Source organism: Phyllostomus discolor, chromosome 8 (genome assembly GCF_004126475.2).
Source record: "Phyllostomus discolor isolate MPI-MPIP mPhyDis1 chromosome 8, mPhyDis1.pri.v3, whole genome shotgun sequence".
Classification (NCBI taxonomy): Eukaryota; Metazoa; Chordata; class Mammalia; order Chiroptera; family Phyllostomidae; genus Phyllostomus; species Phyllostomus discolor.
In genome coordinates, this window is record NC_040910.2 from 63340996 (window position 1) to 63361857 (window position 20862).

The following is a 20862-nucleotide window of genomic DNA, read 5'->3' on the forward strand; positions in this document are numbered from 1 at the left end:
GAAAAATTGATAGGGGACTCAAGAGTTTGAAAATTATAGTTTCCAGAAACTACAGAAAATTATCTGTAGTTTCTGAAAGCTTTTTGTTTCAGAAACTACAGATAAGGCCCACCCTGGCTCCTGGGAAAACAGAGCACTGCTAGAGATTACCACCTGGGGACCAGTGGAGGCATCTGGGCCTTTGTGTTTCAGGGAGAGACAGATGACCACCTGCCCCTGGGAACAGCTAACTGCCTGGGACAGGAATGTTGCAGCCCCTTTCAACTAATCCTCCCTGAATCTCAAAGCCCTCACTGTACCTTGTTTATTCCCTGGTATAAAAAGTCTGGCCTGGAAACAGAAGGCAAGATGGTCTGTTAGGGTATGAACCCACTGTCTTCTCAGATCACCGGCCATCTGAATAAAGCGCCCATAAAGATTCAATCACTGTCATCGCTTATTGGGTTTGGTAGTGACAGGCAGCTCAAACACCAATGTCTTTTTTGGTTTCAAAATTACTCTGGTGATACAAACCCTGCTTTCTTATACACCCTCTACCTAACATTTTACAGACAACCAAAATAACCAATACATCCCATTTTAATAAAACATACTAACACCCTGGGCAAGATGGATACTCCTGGTTGGTAGGCTCCTCTCCAGATCAGCTGTGCACTTCTGCTTCCATCATTTGGGTTGTCTGCTTACCACAAGTTAGGTGTATTTGTTCCAAACCTGTTTATGCTAGTTGTACTAGTGAATTTATTTACATAACTTAATTATTATGTAAACCAATGAAATGAGCACAGAGAGAGAGAGAAAGTTTCTTCAAAAGCCATGCTGAATGCTTTGAAAAGACTCAGTGAAGGTGGGCCATTAAAAAATGTGTGGCCCTGACCAATGTGGCTCAGTTGGTTGGACACTGGCTGACAAACTGAGAGGTCACCAGTTTAATTCCTGGCTGGGGCATAGGCCTGGGTTGTGGGTTTGGTCACCAGTCAGGAATGTACAGGAGACAGCCAATCAGGGTTTCTCTTTCATATCAACGTTTTTCCCTGCCCTCTGCCCTCCCTTTCCTTCTCTCTAAAAGATAATAATAATAAAATTAAATTTAAAGTGTGTGAAGCAACTATAAAAGATCAGGGAAATACTTGTAAACACACAAAAAGATTCTGCATACAGTCTTCTTCTGAAGTATCTAAATTCTTGCTCCTGTTTAAAGAAACAAAAACTGAAAATCATGGAAGATGTATTACAAGCATGGAAAGAGGTTAAAGAACCCCAATCAATGGATCTGCTCTAAGAAAATACCTTGGCCCAATGGATGAGTAAATATACACTTGTATGTTTTAAGTGAAAATAAAATATTTAAAATATGCATGTTATATTTTTTAGGATTCCCTGATTTAACCAACTTTATCAATTAATTGACTGAAACTGATCCCAATCTCAAAGGACCGGAGTGTGGCGTGAACATGAATAGGTGCACAATTCCAACCGGGAAGCCTCTGTGCTTTAGGAGAGAGATGGTATACTGGGTGGGGTCAGGAGAATCCAGAGGAAGTGAAAAGAAGTGGAAAAGATGCAGCTGAAAAAGACAATTACACATTAAAGGAAAGGAAGCTGACAGAAATTACAAGAAAATTTATCTGGGTGATGGAAAAAATGGCACTGTAGTCACCCTAAGTCCAGATGCTAATGGCAGCAGTTAAGCAACTCCACAAGGAGGGTGGTGAGTTTCATTAAGGCAATTCAATGAGAATGAAATATAAAATCCAGGAGAGCAGGGGTTTCTATTGTTTTGTTAATTGCTGCATCCCTGGCACCTAGAAAGATGCTTGGAAAGCAGTAGATATTCTAAACACTTGTTAAAGGAATGAATGGATATACACACATGCAGAACAATCACATAGCATTTTCAGCAAACAGTTGGAGTGTTTCCAGAAAACAGGGTGCAAGTTGGGACACAGGTGCAATCTTTGGAGTCATCAAGAACTTTGTCTATCTTGTGATCCTAGGGCCTGGAATAGTGTCTCCCAGGTGGAAGGAGACAGAGAAGATATCAGAGGAAAGGTCTTTGACCTTAATAGCAATGCCTTCAGAGTTAGAAAGCACTCCAACGAAGATCTTCTAATCTATTGCCCTACAGCATCGCCACTAAGGAGTTGTTCAGCATGGAATGAATACCTCTCTAGTGATAACAGGGAATTCTTTCCTGTGACATACCTCTCTGAACTTCTGTAGTTACTAGCACATTTTTTTTCCATATGCTAAGTCAAAACCTGGACCTAATTTTACCTCTTGGAACCAAAAAGAAAAGTTTAATTTTGACCAGAAAAGGAATTGGTTGACCAAGTGCAAGTAATAAAAACTTTCAGAGAAAAAAATGTATCATCTTAGGAAAGCAAAGCTGAGAGAGTCTGGGCAAGGTGCCCCAGAGTCTGAGACAGGTGGGATTTTTTTAATTGCCTAAGCAGGAGATTCAGATTAGGAAGATGGTTTGAGAGGGAAATCTCATTTTATAAAAGTATCTCCATTTCTGGTCTGTCCTGGTTTCCTCACATTTGCTGTTCCATTTCATCCCGACAACTCCGGAGAAGGGTGTGATTAACCTCATCTTACACATAAGGAAATAGGCTCAGAGAGGTTAAGCAGTTTATGCAAATTCACGCATGATGCTTTGCCAAGGGGGAGATTCTGACCCCCAGTGGATAATGGACACTGATGGAGGTTTCTAAAGCAATTGTATGCATTGTCCTCAACATGCTCAGGCAAACATGAGGGCACGGATAAAAACTGAAAAATAGGATACACAGCCATGGATGAATATGAAGTTGGCTGAAACCTATCAGAAAATGGCCTGGAAAGCTAAACCTGAAAAGGTGCTGAGGTGTATTGAAAATGGTAAAGAGAAAAGCCAGCTTGCTGTCCTTGCAGCTCTATCTCTATTTCTGTCTTCTCTCATGCATATATACCCCAAGATGGTCTATGCCCTGTAAACGGCAGTAAGGGGAAACTGATGTCCATGAAAATCACCCAATAAGCCTAAGTGTCCTGGCCCAGGAACTTACAACCCCCAATGCTGAGATAATTGGTGAATAAGGCCATGGACTGCTATCAGTTACCACTGAGAAATGATGAAACAAAGCCAGAGAGAGATGTACACAAGAATGAAGAGGCTCTTTGATATGGAATGGTCTCCAAAATACACTGTGCAGAGAAAAAGCACTCATTCAGAATGGTGTGTTCATTTATGCCACCACATGTGTACAGAAAGGGAAGAGGCCACACATTTGCTTCCCTACACACTGGGTAGCTCTGAAAGGATACCAGATTGCTGAACAGCAGTCAATGGGTGGTTGCTCAAAGGTTGGGAGCAAAACTTTTCTCTGTGCCCTTTATGTCTTGAACAACATGGATCGTATTACCTATTCAAAAATTAAATAAAGTTTAAAAACTTTTACCTGATAAAAGACTAGAATTCGATAGAACAAATTTTCAAAGAAATGGTCTGTAAGTGCCTAAAATGACACACAATATCATTAGGAACCAGTATGGACAAACTAGGGAAAATCGCTGAGAATAAGTCAAGGTCTCTTTCCACTTGCTTTCATTTCCAAATCCACAGACAGCTACTCCCAACAATAGGAGTGGTAGTGGTGGTGGATTAATTAAGGTCACAGAGCTAGGATGTGGCAGGAATGACAGAACAAAGGTAGGTCTGTGTTTTCCATGCAACCTTTCCCACAGTCTTGTCACTCCACTGACTGTGTACAAATCTTGCTTTCCACTGTGCTAGCATCAACCCCACATATAGTTTCCAATATAATACCCTGCACATAGATTATCAAATACATATCTATTTAATTTACTATAAATCCCTTGACTTAATGTTCCAAAACTAATTCCCACATCATAAAATCACCACAACTGGGCTGTGTTTTGAGATCAATCAAATAAAAATAAGTATCTCATCCAAATAGCATTAAGAATATCTAAGCAAGTTCAATTGGGGAGAGGGGAGGCATCAACATTACATACTTCAACACTGACCATCTGTACTGTAATTGCTTAGGGAAAATATTTTCCACAGTATTGAACTGATTTTTGACATGGAAATCAACATACAGGCAAAGACAATTCAATGGCAACCTCAGTCATCCAAATAAACTTTCAGGAAGAGAGAATACAACACTGAAAATCCTCTGTGTTGGCAGCCAAGAAAAGCAACATAAGAGAGCAGATCTGAGCCTGTTTTCCACTGAGGGACTTGAATATGGCTGAAGGTCATGGCCAAGTTCAAGGACTGGAACTTTAATATTCCATGAATTCAGTGGAAAGACCTCCTGTTTCCTTTCCATCTAACGTGATGATTACACAGCACCAGAAAAGCAGAACTTCCTTCTGAAACATAAAACTTGTTCTATGGTGGGAACCTACATTTCCTTCCCTTTTCTCCTCTTCCACAGTAAAGCCTAGGATACTGGTACTGGCCATGCCATTCTGACCATGAACCAGCCTGAAAAAAAGAAGCAATACCCACAATCATTCTCTTAGAAAAAAGTAAATTAAAGACATACATTTGGGAAAAGAAGCTGATCCCAGCTGTATTTACTCACAGTGCATCTTCAACACTTCAGTTAGTAGACACCAGTTAGTTATTAACATAAACATCCATCACCGATAACACAATATCACCATCTCTGAGGTCATTTAAGTTTTATTACTCTAATGCATAGTCCAATCCTCTCTCTTGTATAGGCATAACTTTACATACACTGAAATCTAACTGTAATGCTGTGGTTTTGACTCCATACTGTACAGAGAATATAAATGTATGAATGTTTTCTGAGTAATTAATGAGAAACTGTTAACCTATTGGGCGCTTTAGGGTATTCATCCATATTTAATTTGTTTTATATGACTTTAGTGTTGAATCCCTTGTTCCTTTCAGATTCCTAAGGGAGACTTTTTTTTTTAATGTTTCACTCTCAGGAAGAGTTGTATGTTTCATTAGTAACTGGCTTCTTTTCTTTTTTTTAAAATATATTTTATTGATTATGCTATTACAGTTGTCCCATTTCCCCCTTCACTCCCCTCCACCCTGTACCCCCTCTCCCACCCACGTTTCCCCCCTTTAGTCCATGTCCATGTGTCATACTTATGAGTTCTTTAGCTTCTACATTTCCCGTACTATTCTTGCCCTCCCCCTATCTATTTTCAACCTACATTCTATGCTACTTATTCTCTATACCTTTTCCCCCTCTCTCCTCCTCCCACCCCTACTGCTAGCCCCCCATGTGCCCTCCATTTCTGTGGTTCTGTTCCTATTCTAGTTGTTTGCTTAGTTTCTTTTGGTTTTGCTTTAGGTGTGGTTGTTAATAATTGTGAGTTTGCTGTCCTTTTACTATACATGTCTTTTCTTTATCTTCTTTTCTTAGATAAGTCCCTTTAGCATTTCATAAAGTAAGGACTTGGTGATGATGAACTCCTTTAATTTGACCTTATCTGAAAAGCACTTTATCTTCTCTTCCATTCTAAATGAGAGCTTTGCTGGATAGAGCAATCTGGGATGTAGGTCCTTGTCTTTCATGACTTGGAATATTTCTTTCCAGCCCCTTCTTGCCTGTAAGGTCTCTTTTGAAAAATCAGCTGACAGTCTGATGGGAACTCCTTTGTAGGTGACTGTCTTTTTTTTTCATCTTGTCACCACAAATCGAGTTTCCCTCTTTCCTTTGGTTTCTAAGAAACTCAGCCCCAAACTAGCAGCCTACAACTGTGCACCTCCCTTCTGTATGCTTTTCCTTCTAGCTTCTCATTTTTCTATTTCCCCAGTGCCTCATTTATTTTCTTTTCAAATTGTACATTTATCTCTATAAGACTTCTCAAATTCTTTCATACAAGAAAGGGTATAAATTTAAAACATTAAAAAATTCTACTCTTTATTTTTCTTAAAAAGTTATTTCACAAAATTTCCTCTCAACCATATACATTTTAAAAATATAAGTCTAGCTGATGAATGTGTTGAATGTTTCCTGGTCTACTTTCTGTGTGAAACTTGCAAGGTAAAATCCATAGGGATAACTTACAGGAAGCTGGTAGGATGGGCGCTTAGGACCCCCACACTTTCCTCCATGCTGACCTTTCCCAGCTGATGGGGTGCTTGTTGCAAGAGAAGCACCTGCAGCAGAAGCAGAGGGTGTACCCCATTCTCAAGAGTTTCCCCAGAGAGTCACCCCAGACAGCATCACATACACTTTGCTTTGATCATTCAATATTTTGATATTTTTAGGCAATGAGAAGTAACTCTTTTTCATCAAAGAAGGCTGGAGATCCTGCTTTTCAAGAGTGCAAACAACTAGAAGTAGCAACCACATTTAGTTGGCTTTATAATGTACTATATTAAGAAAGCCACACCAGCCAGGTGTGGATTGAGTGCTGGTCTGCTAACTGGAAGGTTGCAGATTCCATTCCCAGTCAGGGCACATGCCTGGGTTCCAGGCCAGGTGCCCAGTTGGGGGTGTGTGAGAGGCAACCAATCTGTTTCTCTCACACTCTTTTCCCCTCCCTCTCTCCCTTCCTTTCTCTCTCTCTAAAAATAAATAAAATCTTTTTAAAAGAGAGAAAGAAAAAAAGGAAGGAAGGAAGGAAGGAAGGAAGGAAGGAAGGAAGGAAGGAAGGAAGGAAGGAAGGAAGGAAACTTATGAGAAAAAAACGGAGAAAAACTCCTGGGCCCATCCTTCCTTCTCTTCACAGAGTAGAAGGGTCAGCATGGTAGCTGAGATATGAGGCAGGGAAAGGAGGTTAGGGAGCCATGCTGGAGGGCCTGGAGGCCAGAGGGTGGGGGGTGGGGAGTTGGGTGGAGGTATCAGGATAATTTCAGACCCTGGCTACATTGAATAAATAAGTACATAAATTGAAGATAATGAGAGCCATGTTTCTCATTACCAGAGAAGATAGTTACAAACACAGAAAGGAAGAAGGAACATATATAAAATATATATATGCAATAGTGTAAATATTCTACTTAAGTATATATGATATGTAACACTATGTAAGTTGTGTTAGGAACGTGTACACACAGTGAGACTTGCAACCCTAACCATCTATTGGGAGGAATGACACCATTTGGGCCCCATGGAAATACTTCACATCTCTTTTCCATGTCCTTGAAACAAAAGGGACTGCATTTGAATGCTGTGAACTTCTGTCGGTTGTACTGCTGCCCACAATGGAAATGGAGCCTGATTTGGAGTGCAGAGTGCAAAGCCAGGAAGGACTTGGAAAAGAACTCACTCAAAGGATTGACTTGTTAAATCTGTTGTTTCAGATAGGGTGAATCAAATCGATACTTACACTTGACCAGAAGTGCCGAGGGTTCAATTTCTATTTTCTTTCTTTTTTTCAAGTCCCAAAAGGTGGTTCTGGAGTACTTGTGAATTCCCCCAGTATTTGCAATGGTTGTCAAAGTGGTTAAGAAACATTTTACAATATTAGACAATTCTTATTACTCTTAAATTTGTATTTATATACAAATTCAGACATGAGTCAAGTGTGATTCTGAGAGGAAAAAAAACACCTTAAAAAATCAAAGGCTAAATCTCTGGATCTCTGGGCAAGGTATTATAGACACTAGTACACATAAGCGGGGGGGGAAACACCCCCAGAATTTATTTATAAAAAATATGTATTTATTCTTACATGTTTAAAGCTCAGTCACCTTCAAAGTACTCTCTATTTGATGCAATACACCTATCAAGATGTTTTTTTCCACTGTTCAAAACAGTTTCTCAACTCATTGATTTTTAAAAACATTTTATTTATTTACTTTTAGAAAGAGGGGAAAGGAGGGAAAAAGAGAGGGAGAGAAGCATCAATGTGTGCTTGAGTCTTACATGGTCCCACTGGGGACCTGGCACTCAACCCAGGCATGTGCCCTGACTGGGAATTGAACCAGATACCCTTTGGTTTGCAGCCTGCACTCAATCCACTGAGCTACACTAGCCAGGGTAGAATTCATTGATTTTAATGTCCTTTAGTGCTTCTGCATTTTTTTGTTTCACCTCTTCCACATTGGCAAAACATTTCCTTTTAAGGACTTTTTTTTTTTGGGGGGGGGGAAACAAACAAATAAAAAGTCACCCTAGAGAGTTCTGGTGAATAGGGAGAGTGGGGCACTGAGGTTATGCTATTTTTAGTCAAAAACTGCTGAACACTTAGTGTATTGTAGACAGGTGTGTTCATAAATCACTCACAATGAAATGGGCAAACACATTGAGTCTTCAAAAAAAAATTCACTGAAGCCAAATGCAGCCTCTCACAACAATGCCAGCTGGTACACTGACACAGATGGGTTCCTGGAACACTCACCTACCGGGGAAGCCTGTTCTGCAAAGGGCCCACCGTCCAGATGGTAATTCCAGGTTTTTTGGCTACCCCCTTGTACATTCTTTTTTTTTAACTATTATAATTCCTAAGTAGGAGATCCTATTAAGGAAGATAGTTTGAGGGGTGAAAAAAAAACATTCTATTAAGAAAATCTACATTTCAGGTTCTGCTCTAGGTTCTTCACATGTCATTTCACTTGATTCATATAATTCTATGAGATGGGTAAATTTTTCTTGATTTTACAGATATGGAAATAATAAAGGTAAGAGGAAAAATCAGTTAAATTGAAAACAGAAGAAAAATAGAAAAAAGTTAAGGAAAAAAAGAGTTTTTAAAAAGACCAATAAAACTGACAAACCTCTAACAAGACAAAGAAAAAAAGAGAAAATTTAGATTACCAAAATGGAATGAAAGAAGATATCATTACAGACCCTGCAACTCAGCAGATAAAAGGGAATACTCCAAATAACTCCAGACATGTAAATTCGACAACTTAGAAAAAATGAACCAATAGCTTTAAAACAAAGGATACCCAATGTAGGGAACAGCTTCTCAAGAGGTGGAATGTGGCCCAGCACCCACGTGGAAAAACAGTGGGGGGTGAGTCAGCACACAGGACCACGCCTGTAAAGAAGTTCTCCCATGGGAAATCAGGCCTGCATTATACCCGAAGCTGCTTTGTGACTTGCGCTTGCTGCATTATCTTTAAAGTAACTTCCTGATCTGTGCTAATTCTCCCAAGGACTGAAGTGTAACCAGACCTGTTACTCTTATCATTCCCTTGCATTTGCAACATTTTTCAATGGACCGAATTTAGGAGTTTGGGTCATGGCAGTCCTCGGTTTGTCTTTGTGTTAATCCCTATTTGTGCTTTATGATGTATATGGAAGTTGTTTTCTCGTGATCACATTCAAAAACAGCAAATAGTAGGTTTCACAGGCTTAGCAACTACAATTGATTTTACAAACAAAAAAGGGGGAGATGTTGGGAACTGCCCTGCCTGGTTTCAGGAGCTGTAACCCCCTCATGGCTAAGGCTGAGTGAGCAACCTTTGGACCATAAGCCACTGAGGAGACAAAGCTTATCTCCCTGGCAGGAGCACCGCTTCTACTCTTTTTACTTCATCCATAACTGGCCCCCAATACTTGATTGGTTAGCCAATGATGGGTAAGATTCCCCAAAGGGGGAATGACCTAAGATAGGCACGATCATGTGGAGGTCCCAAGGAAGGGCTTGGGGGGCTACAGCAAAAGGGGGTGATGGACCCTTGTCCTTCAGCTTTGATATAGCCTGAGTCCTCATTCTGTCTGTGAGAAGTCTCCTAATCTCTTGGCTGCCTTACTTCCCCAGCCTGACTTAAACCTGAAACAATGAAAGAGGGTGGTGCAGCCTGTGCTAGAAAGGGTGAGTTCCCTGGGTGATCAGGTCTGAGAAAGAATACTTAAAATCCTGTGAAACAGACCCTGACTCAGAATAGACTCTCACAGTTCTTTGTATGCTATCTATTGTTTGATCCTTGCTGCCTGACAATGATTAATGCACTTTACCTGTATTCCTGTACAAATTAAAAACCTGTCAAGGCAAGGATCGGGGTGCTCTCCTTTGAGAGAATGGCCAGGCCATTCTGAAGTGCTCTCCCCTTGAGAGAGTAGCTGTGCTGTCCCTTTTCCTCCACAGGACTTGGTAGTCCATGTGAATTTATCTCATATCTCATCCATAATGCCTCAGACACTGTGGGCCAGTGTCCGTGTCAACCCAATATGAAATAAATCATTTGTATAACATTCTAACTATTAAAGAAATTTAAATTTGTAATTTTTAAAACTCTCTCCCTTGAAGAAAATCCCCAAGCTCAGAAAATTTCAAGGAGAATTCTACCAAATGTCCAATAAAGAATTAACACCAACTTTACACAATTCCTTCCAGAAATTAGAAGAGTTGAGAACACTTCCCAATTCACATTATAAAGTAATATTATTCTGATTCTAAAAACAGACAAAAATAATACCAAAAAGGAAACTACTGATTCTCATGTATATAGATGCAAAAATCTTTAATAAAGGATTAGCTCATAATTGAGCAATATGTAAAAAGAATCATATACCATGACTAAGTGGTATTTAAGGAATGCAAGGCAAATCTGACATGTGAAAAAGCAATCAATGTAATTCGTTATATGAACAGGTTAGAAAAGAAAAATTCCATGATCATATCAATCAATGCAGAGAGAACACTTGACAAAACTCAACACCCATTCATGGTAAATATTAAAATGGAGGTAAATTCTTCAGAAAAATCTTAGAAAAAATGGGACAGAGGGAAAATTCCTTAACTTGATAAAGAGCACCTACAAAAACCTAATAGCTAATGCTATAGTTAATGGTAAAAAATTGAATGCTTTCAACCTAGGATTAGAACAAGGCAAATTTGTCCACTCTTAGCACTTTCACTCAATATTGTGGTAGAAGAGCTATACAATGCAATAAGGCAAGAAAAGAAAAGAAAAGAAAAGATACACATATCCAAAATGAAGAATTAAAACTGTTCCTACTTGTAGAAGACATGCTTGTCTACATAGAAAATCTCAAAGAATTTAAGAAAAAAACTCCAAGAACTAATATGTGAGTTCAGCAACTTCACTGGAAACAAGACAGACATACAAAAATCAATTGCACTTCAATATTCTAGCAATGAACACGAAAGTAGAAAGTATAATAACATAACATGTACAATTGCTAGAAACAATTCGTGTAAACCTAAGGAAAGAAGTACAGGATTTGTGTGCTGAAAATAACAAAGTGCTAATGAAAGAAATTAAAGAAGGTCTAAATAAATGGAGAGACATACCATGTTTGTGTATTTAAAAACCTCAACAGAGTAAAGATATCAATTCCCAGAAGATTCTTTTTGTAAATGTAGATGAGATGATTCTAAAATTTTTATGGAAAGTAAAAAAAAAACCTAAACTAGATGAAACAACTTTGGAAAAAATAATAACGTTGAAGAATCTGCCTGATTTCAAAACTTATTATATAGCTACAATAATCAATATTATGAGCTACTGACAGAAGGATAGACACACAGACCAATGGTACAAAATAGAGAATGCAGAAATAAACCCACACAAACATGTCCAACTGATTTTTAACAAAGGTGAAAAAATGATCCAATGGAAAAAGTATAACATTTTCAACACATGGTGCTGCAGCAACTGGACGTCCACAGCAGAAAAGTGAGAGGATGCAAGATGGCAGTAGAGGAGGTAGAAGCTACAATCACCTCCTCCCAGGACCAAACTGGAATTACAACTAAATTACAAAACAATCACCCTGAATAACCAACCTAAGACTAACTGCAGAGAAGTCTTATAACCAAGGATTTACAGAAAAGGACACATCGAGACTGGTAGGAAGGATAGAGACATGAAAAGGGCTGGCCCTGCTACTACATGCAGCAGCTGAGGTTCCAAAGGGATATCTTAGCAGAGGTCAGGGTGGTGAAGGGACAGTACCCTATGAGAAGCGTGGGAGCTCAACACCAAGCTGGGCTCCCCAGCACAGAGCACCAGAGCTGGGGAGAGGCACCCACATAACATCAGGTTGTGAAAAGCAGTGAGGTTGCTGTCCACCAGGGAGAGATGGGAATCTGTTAGACACCAGCACCCTCTGAAAGTGTCAACACACAAAATTTCCTGCACAGCCACTCAACATGGGCTCCTGAGGAGGGAAAGGGAGGAGCAGAATAGAGTCAGCTGAGGAGCAGAATAGAGTCAGCTGAGGGTTTGTGCCCCTGTGGAAGGAGTTGAAGGGAAAGCTGCCAGGATCACCATGCTCAGTCCCTCTCCCAGACCCCTAACACCATCTTTCTAGGGTGCAGCACTCTCTTCCTTGTGGCAACAGCCTGGGGAAAAGCAATGGCCTCACCCTCTGTAGTCCCTCTTACCCTAGAGCTTACAACCTTCTGAGAAGTACAGCCAGAGGCTCTTTCAGTGACTGACCCTAACAGGAAGCCAGAAGGTGGTGGCAGGAAGAGACAAATCTCAAATCTCACTGGAATGCCTAAAGACTTTTGCTGACCTTTCCCAGGCTGGTGCTGCTTGAAGCAGCGCTTGCTGTGCAACTTAGTCCTTCCCACATGCACCCAGGCTCAGTAGAGGCAGCCACAAACTGAGGATTGCTTTTTAGCATCAAGCAGGTTGTGGAGGGCCAGAGTCTTAGTTGGGCTGCACCAGACTTCCTCCTAAGAGACCCAGAACCAACACACACAGTAGTCAGCTTCAGATAACATCAGAGCAGGCTCAAATAAGCTTCATAAGCAGCATATCCAAAGGGAGATCTTGGCAGGCACCAGATCCTGCTGAGGGAAATTCTGCATCATGTGATCAGTACCTGCATAGCAGCTCATGCACCATGGTTGGGGTTGATTCTGACAGTCAGGCAGCCTGAGGGTCAATCTCATACATGAATGGGCCAATAGCAATCAAGACTCAATTACAACAGAAGGTCCTGAATAAGCCACACAAGGAACACTCCTAAAGCACCCAGCTCAGATGATCACTGGACCCCACAAGACACCTACTATGTAAAGCCACTCCACAGAGACTGAGAATCACAGCAGATTTATCTAATACACAGAAACAAATACAAAGAGGTAACCAAAATGGAAACACAAAGAAACAGGTCTCAAATGAAAGAACAAAAGAAATCTCCAGAAAAAGAGCTGAATGAATGGAGGCAAGCAATTTATCAGATACAGAGTTCAAAGTAATGATTATAATGTTGCTCAAGAGCATGCAAAAGAGCATAAAAACCATAAAAAACAGTAAGAAATGAAGAATACACTGGAAGGAATAAACAGTAGGTTAGGTGAAACAGGATCGAATCATCAATTTAGAAGACAATGTAGAAAAAAACACCCAATCAGAGCAGCAAAACTATTAAAAAAAACAAAACAAAACAAAAAAAATGAGGATAGTTTAAGGGACCTTTGGAACAACGTGAAGCATAACATCCACATCAAGAGAGGGAGCAAGGGATTGAGAAACTATTTGAAGAAATGATGATGAAAACTTTCCTAACCTGATGAAAGAAAAAGACAAAGGCCAGGAAATGCAGGGAGTCCCAAATAAGATGAATCTGAAGAGACCCACACCAAGACATATCATAATTAAAATGGCAAAGGTTAAAGACAAATAGAATCTTAAAAGTCACAAGAGAAAGACACTTAGTCATCTACAAGGGAGCTGCCAAAGGAGGGTCAGCTGATCTCTCAACAGAAACATTTCAGGCCAGAAGGGATTAGCATGCAATATTGAAAGTGATGAACAGCAAGGACCTACAACCAAGGCTACCTTACCCAGCAAAGCTGTCATTTAAAATTGAAGGAAAAAACAGCTTCCATGACAAGAAAAAGCTAAAAGAGTTTGTTACCATGAAACCAGTACTCTGAGAAATATTAAAGCATCTTCTTGAACAAGAGGAAGAAAAAGAATGAGAAGGAGGAGGAGGAGCAGGAGGGGGAAGAGAAAGAGAAAAACAACAAAGGGATATAGTTGAAAAAATAAAACAGAAGAAAACATAGGCAGTAAAATCATAGACATTTTTTGTAGCAGTATTTCTTCTGATATATCTCTTTGAACAAGGGAAACAGAAGAAGAAATAAACAAATGGGGCTATATCAGACTAAAAAGTTCTTGCACAGCACAGGAAACCTTCAACAAATAGAAAAGACAACCTACTGAAATGAAGAATATATTTGCTGATACATCTGATAAGGGGTTAATATCCAAAAATCTATAAAGAATTTATACAACTCAACACCAATAAAACAAACAATTCAATTAAAAAATGGGCAAAGGACTTAAATCGATACTTCTCCAAAGAGGACATAGGGATGGCCAATAGACATATGAAAAGATACTCAACATCATTAGTCATCAGAGAAATACAAGTTGGAACCACAGTGAGATATCACCTCACACCTGTCAGAATGGCTGTCATCAATAAATCAACAAACAAGTGTTGGTGAGGATGTGGAAAAAGGGAACCCTCGTGCACTGTTGGTGGGAATGCAGATTGGTAGAGGCACTGTGGGAAACAGTGCCTGGGGTTTCTTCAAGAAATTAAAAATGAAACTGCCTTATGACCCAGCGATTCCACTTCTAGGTATTTATCCAAAGAAACCCAAAACATTCAAAAGACTATATGCACCCATATGTTCATTGTAGCATTATTTACAATAGCCAAGATTTGAATGCAGTCCAAGTGCCCATCAGTAGATGAGTGGATAAAAAAAGCTGTGGTAAACACTGGCTGGTGTGGCTCAGTAGACTGAGTGCCAGCCTGTGAACCAGAAGGTCACTGGTTTGATTCCCAGTTAGGGCATATCAGGGTTGCAGATCAGGTCCCCTGTTGGGGGCATGGGAGATACAATCAATAGATGTATCTCTCACTCATCAGATGTTTCTTTCCCTCTGTTTCTCCTTCCCTTCTCCTCTCTCTGAAAATATATAAATAAAATATTTTTTAAAAATCTAGTTCTGAATATCATGTTTTAAAAAAAAGCTGTGGTACATCTATACAATGGAATACTACTTGGCCAAAACAAAGAAGGAAATCTTACCCTTTATGACAGCATAGATTGACCTGGAGAGCATTATGCTAAGTGAAGTATGCCAGAGAAAGACAAATACCATATGATTTACTCATATGTGGAATCTAATAAACAAAATGAACTAATAAGCAAAATAGAGACAGACTCATAAATAGGGCACAAGCTGCCAGCTGTTGGCGGGGAGGGTTGGGTGGGGTGTAGGGATTGAGAAAAAAGAGAAAAAATTCACGGACACAGACAACAGTGTGGTGATTGCAGGGTGGGGAGGGGTAAGGCGGCAATTGGAGAAGGGTATAGGTAGAATAAATGATGATGGATGGAAACTTGACTTGAGGTGGTGAACCCACAATACAGTGTACAGACCATGTGTTGTAGAATTGTGCACTTGAAACCTATACAATTTTGTTAACCAGTGTCACCCCAATAAATTCAATAAAATAATAAAAAATGAACCTTGACCTAAGTTTTACAAATTAATCAAAAATTAACTAAAATGGATCCCATGCTTAAATTTGAGATGTAAAACTATAACACTTTTAGAAAAAAACACAGGAGAAAATCTTCAAGGTTCAGGGCTAGGTAAAGAATTCTTAAACTTAACATCAAAAGCATGATCCATAAATGAAAAAAACTGGAAGTTGAACTTCATCAAAGTTAAAGAGTTTTGCTCTGTGAAAGAACCTGTGATAAGGATAAAAAGACAAAGTTCAGACTGGGAGAAAATATTTGCCAATCACATATCCAATAAAGAACTAGTATCTAGAACATACAAATAATTCACTGAACTCAACAGTAAAAGTAAAAATCAAATAATCCAAATAAAATGCTGAGTAAATGAAACAAACATTTCACTGTGGATACACAGATGACAAAAAAAAAAAAAAGGCCCATGAAAAGATGTTCAACATCATTAGCCATCAGGAAATACAAAATAAAACTCTAATGAAATATCACTATACATCTATCCTAATGGCTAAAATTAAAAAGTGATTAACACATCCCATGCTGGCAAGGATGTGGAGAAACTAGATCACTCATATTTAATGGAAGATAGAACATGGAATGTGAAATGGCATAGCCACCCTGGGGACACCCTTTGGCAGTTTTTAAAAAAAACTAAACATGCAACCACTCTATGACCTAGCACTTGCACTCCCAGGCATTTTTTCCTAGAGAAATGCTTCCACAAAATGACCACACGAACACCTGTACATGAGTGTTTATGACAGCTTTAGCCATAATAGCAAAAAACTGGAAACAACTCAGATTCATAGAGAATACTTAAATTGTGGTATATTCACACCATGAAATAGTATGAAAAAAATAAAAAAGGAACTAACTCCTAATACACACAGCAACCTGGATTAATGTCCAGAGAATTATGCTGAGTGAAAAAAAGCCAGTCCCAACAGTTGACATACCGTATGATTCTATTTTTATAACACTCTTTGAACAACAAATCGTGGAAATGGAAAACAGAGTGGTTGCCAGGGGTTAAGGAGTAGGCAAGGTCAGAAGGAAGTGCATGTGGCTGTAAAAGAGCCACAGGAGGGGCCCTGAAGTGATGGAAACGTTCTATGACCAGACAGCATTAATGTCAGTATCCTGGCTGTGGTATTCTACTATCTTTTTGCAAGATGTTACCATTGAGAACCTGGGTAAAGGGTACAGGGAAATCTTTTTCTGGAATTTCTTACAACTGCATGTGAATCTTCAATTATTGCAAAATTTAAAGTTTAATTAAAAAACACATGAAATATATTTTCAACCTGCACACTGTATTGACTTTACATTTTGATGAAAATTTAAATAAAAACTATTCACTCTGAATACCACCACATATTTTTTTACTCTTTGAGAATAATTATGAATCATGAAATGATAGAAATTAAAAAATTCTAACAATGGAACTCAGGGGGGGAAAGCTGAAAATAAAAAATTAAAATGAAATTTGCCACACAAAATTGATCCATTACTGATAAAAACAATGAAAATGAGCAAGAATACTATTTTTATCAAATCCATAACCTAATAGGTCATCCAAAATCCCTGAAACTTCATATTCGTTAGTTGTATATTTAATTACTGATCAGAACATTGCAAATGAATAGTGCATCATACTCATTTGTATTCTTGCCCTAGGTGTTGTAAATGTCAGGCATGTGCCTGCTTCCTACAGCCTACTTTCCTCTCTTAGGATACACCAGCATTCCTGAAGATAACAACAAAAAACTCTTCATAATGATCTGAGTCCAGAATTGAATCCTATTTTACATAGAAACACAAAACCAGACTTCCAGCCAAGATGAAGGCATAGGTAGACACACTGTGCCTCCTTGCACAACCAAAAGAAGGTCAGCAACAATTTAGAAACAAGATAACAATCAGATCTGACAAAAAATTGAACTGTATGGAAGTTGGACAACTAAGGAGTTAAAATATACATATTCATCCAGGCCAGTAAGAGGGGAGGAGTCTGGCAGCTGGGTGGAGAGGGGTTGTGGCACAAAAAACAGTGGCACCAGATGCTCACGCATCTCGGGCACGTAAGGCATCCTGAGCGCAAGACAGCAGCAGGTGGACCCTGGGCGCAGGGGCGGCTGGCAGCCCCAGCGAGGCAGCGACTGTGAAGCAAGGCACTGTGAGCGAGGTGCCTGGTTGTCCAGGCCACATTCGCTCACAGATAAACCAGGCGAAATTAGGCAGTGAGATAGACCGAGCAACCCAGGGTCCTAGGGCTGGGAAATAGAACCTCGGGACACTGATTGAAAACACCTGTGGGGATTGAGGTTCAGGGAGAGACTCCCAGCCACACAGGAGAGTGCGTTGGAGAGACCCATGGGGTCCTAGAACATACACAAGCCCACTCACATGGGAATTAGCACCAGAAAGGCCCAGTTAGCTTGGAGAAAGCAGCAGAAGGGACTGAAATCTGATGGAGAGAGGAGCAAGCACCATTGTTCCCTCTCAGACCCTGCCCCCACATACAGCATCACAACCCAGCAACTGGGTTGCCCCACCTAGGCGAACACCTGAGGCTCCGCCTCTCATACATAACAGGTGCGACCAGACCTCCCCGACCCCCAAAATCGCTCAAACGGAAGAACAAATCAAAGCCCCAGAATCAATACTTTTAAGCAACCAAGAGATAGCCAACCCATCCGATGCACAGTTCAAAGCACTGGTGATCAGGATGCTCACACAATTGGTTGATTTTGGTTGCAAATTAGATGAAAAATGAAGACCACACTCAGTGAAATGAAGGAAAATGCACAGGGAACCAATAGTGATGGGAAGGAAACTGGGATTCAAATCAAGAGTGTGGACCAGAAGGCAGAAAGAAACAACCAAACAGAAAGGAATGGAGAAATAAGAATTCAGAAAAATGAGGAGAGGCTTAGGAACCTCCAGGACATCTTGAAACATTCCAACATTCGAATTATAGGGGTACCAGAAGAGGAAGAGGAAGAGCAACAAGTGGAAAAGTTATTTGAACAAATAATAAAGGAAAACTTCCCCAATCTGGCAAAGGAAATAGACTTCCTGGAAGTCCAGGAAGCTCAGAGAGTCTCAAAGAAGTTGGAACCAAGGAGGATCACACCAAGGCACATCATAGTTACATTAGTCAAGATTAAAATGAAGGAGAGAATCCTAGAAGCAGCAAGAGATAAGGGGACAGTCATCTACAAAGGAGTTCCCATCAGACTGTCAGCTGATCTCTCAAAAGAGACGCTGCAGGCAAGAAGGGGCTGGAAAGAAGTATTCCAAGTCATGAAAGGCAAGGACCTACATTCCAGATTGCTCTATCCAGCAAAGCTTTCATTTAGAATGGAAGGGCAGATAAAATGTTTCTCAGATAAGGTCAAGTTAAAGGAGTTCATCATCACCAAGCCCTTATTACATGAAATGTTAAAGGGACTTATCTAAGAAAAAGATAAAAAACACATATAGTAAAATGACAGCAAACTCACAATTATCAACCACACCTAAAACAAAAACAAAAATAAGCTAAGCAAACAACTAGAACAGGAACAGAACCACAGAAATGGAGATCACATGGAGGGTTAGCAACAGGGGAGTGGGAGAAGGAGAGGGGGAAAAGGTACAGAGAATAAGTAGCATAGATGGTAGGTAGAAAATAGATAGGGGGAGGGCAAGAATAGTATGGGAAATGTAGAAGCTAAAGAACTTATGACACATGGACATGAACTAAAGGGGGTGGAATATGGGTGGGAGAGGGTGTGCAGGGTGGAGGGGAGTGAAGGGAGGGAAATGGGACAACTGTAATAGCATAATCAATAAAATATATTTAAAAATAAATACATAAAGAAAAATAAATAAATAAATAAATAAATAAATAAATGGTAGAAACATATCTAGACAAATAAAATGATGGTAAAATTGCAAAAAAACCCAGAAACACAAAACCACTCTTTACACAATTATACACTGAATTTACAGGGAATGCAACTAACATGTGAATCAAATCAAGGAAGACAGTCCTTTATATTGCTCAGAAATTTACCCTGAGTTTTCAGTAATACAGGAAGTCACAGGTGTTGACATTGCCATCCCCCGCCACCCCCCAGCTACTCTGGTATTTGAACTCCAGCACTGGGTCTTTTTTGTAGCATTTATCTTTTCTACAAGCATCTGTCTTCTAGGGCAGTCAGCCTCCAGTATTCGTACAATAAAACATGTTTTATTAGAACTTGTTTTCCTTTTATTTCGCCTCTATGTGTACAGGTAGGGCATTACATTGATTTTTTTTCTTTCTTCTTGACTGCATTTCACTCAGAAAGCTAAGCATGAGGAAGTTATTGAGGTCAGCTAACATCAAGAACTACCAGCTGAAATCAGCAAAAGCTACAGCCAGGCTAATAGCAAAGGTAGTCATGCAAGCAGAAAGGGAGAATAACACCACCTTCAGGTATCCACCAAAACAACAACAAAATAAAGAGAAGATGGCAAAACTTACCTCAAGGCTTTTGTGCTCTCTCCTCTCATGCTGGCCAATGCAAAAGTTTTTCCTTCTTCCTTTAATTGGACATAATAGATATACCCTGATATTCCTCAATGGAATCCTGTACCATGAAATCCCTTTCAGTGTCCAGTTCTGGACATAGACTTCCCTCTGTGGACGGTCCTAGAAATGTCACTAGGTCTACATGGAATGTGAGCACTGTTCATAAAAGCGGAACCATCTGAGGAACCTGGCAAGTGTTCACGCATGAAGCAAGGTTATCAGAAGGAATAGGAAATTTCAACCATCTCTAATCTGTATCCTCAATGAAATTCAGGGAGATTTTATAGCTATGAAATCAGAGCAAGAAGGCACAAAGAAGAACCAATTTGAGATCAGAGAAATTAGACTAAAGTGGAAATAAAACAAGGCAAAGCAAAGCATATTAGATGAGTAACTTTAAAAAAATCAGAGGATGAATGAAAATAATAAAAAAATATGAGATGTGGTGGAAGGCATACCCAGGAGACCAAACATACACATATTTGAATTTCCTGAAGGAGACTCCAAAATAAAGAGAAAAGCAATAATCAAAGTAATAAAAGAATTCGTACGGGGCATTTAATAAATCCATCACCCAATGCTAATAACAGCTCTGAGAAAACAGGAAGAGTTTGACATTAAACAATATCTCAGCCAACTCTGCATCCTATTTAATGGTGAAACACCAAAAGCATTCACAGTAAAATTAGAACAAGGGCATCACTAGCATTTAACACAGTTCAGGTGACTATCACAATACAGTGCCGAGTGCATCACAAATAAAAGGTACAATTCCCAGAATTCAGGAGACAAAAAGCATTGCTGTCTGCAGCTGCTATAACTGTACACTTGGTAAACATGTGAGAATCAGCTGAAAA

At 39.6% G+C, this 20862-nt stretch overlaps 1 protein-coding gene across 4 annotated transcripts in view; it reads right to left on the reverse strand.

The window, feature by feature from the left end:
- The window catches only part of SPECC1 (sperm antigen with calponin homology and coiled-coil domains 1), a 258495-nt gene that overhangs the window by 165580 nt on the left and 72053 nt on the right, over positions 1-20862 (reverse strand). The gene's annotated exons all lie outside the window — the stretch shown is intronic.